Source organism: Dermacentor silvarum, chromosome 2 (assembly GCF_013339745.2).
Source record: "Dermacentor silvarum isolate Dsil-2018 chromosome 2, BIME_Dsil_1.4, whole genome shotgun sequence".
Lineage (NCBI taxonomy): Eukaryota > Metazoa > Arthropoda > Arachnida > Ixodida > Ixodidae > Dermacentor > Dermacentor silvarum.
Genome location: NC_051155.1, coordinates 220,388,775 through 220,392,026, shown reverse-complemented (window position 1 = coordinate 220,392,026; position 3,252 = coordinate 220,388,775).

The window sequence follows — 3,252 nt, the reverse complement described above, 5'->3', positions numbered from 1 at the left end:
CATGGTAGCCATGATGTCGGTTCCAGCACCTGCACCATGCAAAAGCACAGCTTTCAAGATTTGTTTTCACGGGAGGGAGGTGTTGCGGAAAGTATGATGTGGCCATCACCTATCGGAAGGTGCTGTGTACTTCGGTTGCTTTCAACTGTTTTAAAAGTGAAAGTTTGTTTGCCTACCACCACAGCCTTTCATGTGGCAGTTGCTGGTGTGGTCGGTATCTAATCAGATGCTCTGACTTGTAAAGCACAAAATTTTGGTTGACAAAGTAGTGCTAGTAAAGCATAATTGCTGCTAAAGGGAGACACACTAACTATGGGCACAAAAGAAAAAAATCGACGACAACACCTCCTGTTGTTTTGTATGTGTTCTTTTAGCAGCAGTTATGTGTCAGAGGAAGTCCAAACTAGGTTAACAAGTTCTGTAGTGCAAGTGAGCACAACTCTGTTTTATGCAAACAAATTGCGAAACTTGCATATTGTGCACTCAGTATCAATTAATGTACAAAGACTTCTTAATGCAATACCGCATGACATTCAACAGCCTGTTTGAGTTTCTTAATAGTTTCTATTCTTGCCTTGGGCCACTAGGTGTGTTCCCCATCCTGGGTAAGTACCCCAAAAACTGTATGTGCCATTGAGCTTTAAATGTATTTAGAGTATTACTTATTAGTGCATGCACATCTCGTCAGCATTCTTCCCTCTAGAAGCATCAAACATGCGTCCTCGAGGCATTGCTGCATCAGCTAGATGGGTGTTGGAACTGCACAATTTTTTCCGCTGCACATTAAAAACCACTTGACTTGTGAGGTCCAGCATATGCTTTGCATAGACAATTAATGCAGCAAAACATGGTTCATGTGCTCCAACTTGTGTGTGTGTGTGGGGGGGGGGGGGGGTGAAATGCAATTGAATTGCCCTGGTACACTTTCTAGCATTTGCCTGCACCACGTGTGTAGCAGATCTTGCACTGCAGCCTTACTATACAGTGTAATCATATGTGGTAGCTGGATTTACTCTTGCAACAGATGTGTATTCTAGAAAAATCAGCATTAATGTTGCCTTTCATACCAGCACTAGGTAATGTTGTGCAAATAACAGAGCCCAGCAAAAATCCACAAAGTTGCAAAACCCAGCTTGCTTCACATGCGAGCAACAGCAGTGTCAAAGCATCAACAGTGGTGGAACAACCATTTGACCTTTCGGTGCAGATCTTGGTGCAAGCAAAAAACCTGATTTGGTACTACTATAAGTAATTTTGGCGCACTGTTGAATGTACATCTGTCCACCATATGCTCAATATTAAATGAAATAGTCATCAAATATAGCTGAGCCAGCTTCATGCCTACCAATGCGGCGGTAAATAATACCAGGCTAGTTTGATTTATTTTTCTTACAATTCTATTTCCGGTGCGCATCTCACAAGTCGAAGGTACGAGGCATACACAGGCAATATCCTTGTGCAGCGGAGTTTAGTTCCAGGCGTAACTGTGTTGACTAATGGTGAGATTAGAGTTTTGTTTTTGCTTGGTACACAATATGTTAAAGTGATTAAGACAGGACCTTTGCGCACGCGCGTTGTATACCGCTAACAACTGTGGCAGTCACCGCCAGTAACCATAATAGCCATCCTGAGCGTGGTTACCCTAACCGCATTCGGCCTTTCTATTGGCTGAGGATCATGCAGGTTCCACAGTACTGCAAACAATTTGGGAGATGAGTATATAGAGCCGCTTCTACCGCTTCAACTTTCTAAATGCATTTGCATGATCGCCACGCTTGAAGCGAGCAAGAAATAAAAGAGGGGAGGGGGGGGGAAATGGTCCCGGAACAAGACTAAATCAAAGTTACAATGAAGACGTCCAGGGGTTTCCTTACTTCTAACAGGCAAACTAAACTATGTGTTAGGTTGTTGGGTCATGTAAAAGCTGTTTAAATTACAACCACAGGATCTGCTCTTCCTATCTTGCAGGGTCACAAGGAAGGTGCCCACTCATAGCAAATTATTAGCCAGCAGTTGCTAACTTCCCACTCTTTTCCTCTTCTTCCTCTTAGCCAGGGGATTATACAACTATTATGAAACATGGTTTTACAGCACAAATTTATACAAGACAGAACAAGATACACAGGAGAAGCGCGGAACTTCGACTGTTCTTTACTGCAAGATACGGAAGCAGCAGTTGCTGTGCAGCGGTGACAGAAAAACATAGCCACTGCGCACATTAATTTGGGCCTATACATGCCTGAATGACAGTAAGTGTTGCCTATATATGCCTTAAATGGCATCTTTAGTGACTGTTACAGGCAACTAAAACAGCAATTTTTAGTGCCTGAACATCCAGTCTCTAGCTATGGCTGTGCGCTGCTGAGCTTGAGCTTGTGGGTTAAATTATGGCCACAGTGACTGCATTTCGATGGGGGAGTAATGCAAAATTAAGAAAGAGCAAGGGCAACCATAGAAATATTTTTAGAGAAATTTTGTCAATAAAGAAATTTTGACATGAGAAATAAATGCAAAACCCTGAAAACTGACCTCAAGAGCACACGAGTGAATTGAGTCTTTGAAGGAACAGTAACATTTTACAACAGCAGGTCGTGCAGCCGTGTAATGAGTCAGTGCACACATTTATTTGAAATTGTCAAGGTGCCTTTAAAGCTTTGTTTATTGGTGTCATCTGTGCAGAAGTGCCATTAGAACCTGCAGCAACCTGAGGTAGCAGCTTGCCCTGTCACATTGCAACCTTCGACCCACAAATTTCTTGCATCATGCATGAAATACCACAATGGTGCAGTGCCTGGGGCAGGCTGCTTCCACCCACCCCTGTGAAACACCTCTGCATCAATGCCAGCTGTAACCATAGTTTTCAACACACTTGAAAATGTTGCACCTCTGAAGTGTACTGTTGTCACACAACAAGAACTGTCATCATTCTAAAAGGTATTTCTTTTGCTTGGCACTGTGATGGCTTGCGGACATGCATAGCATTATTGCACACTTGAACATTCATAGCATTGCTTGCATTATGAAGGAGCAGTGGTTGAATGCTAGATGGAAAGAACCACACTTGTGATACGAATGCCATGCAAGGAATGAGCGACGGGACAGGTGCCATCGAAGGCTATGCGAGGTTGTGTAGCGGCAATGAAAGCGTTCAGCGGCAGCTCGCACTACATTTATCGCAGAATTGTCATGTCGCAATGAATACGCCTTGAAAAATGTACCGAATGAACAGATCACTGCATGCGTATCGCAACA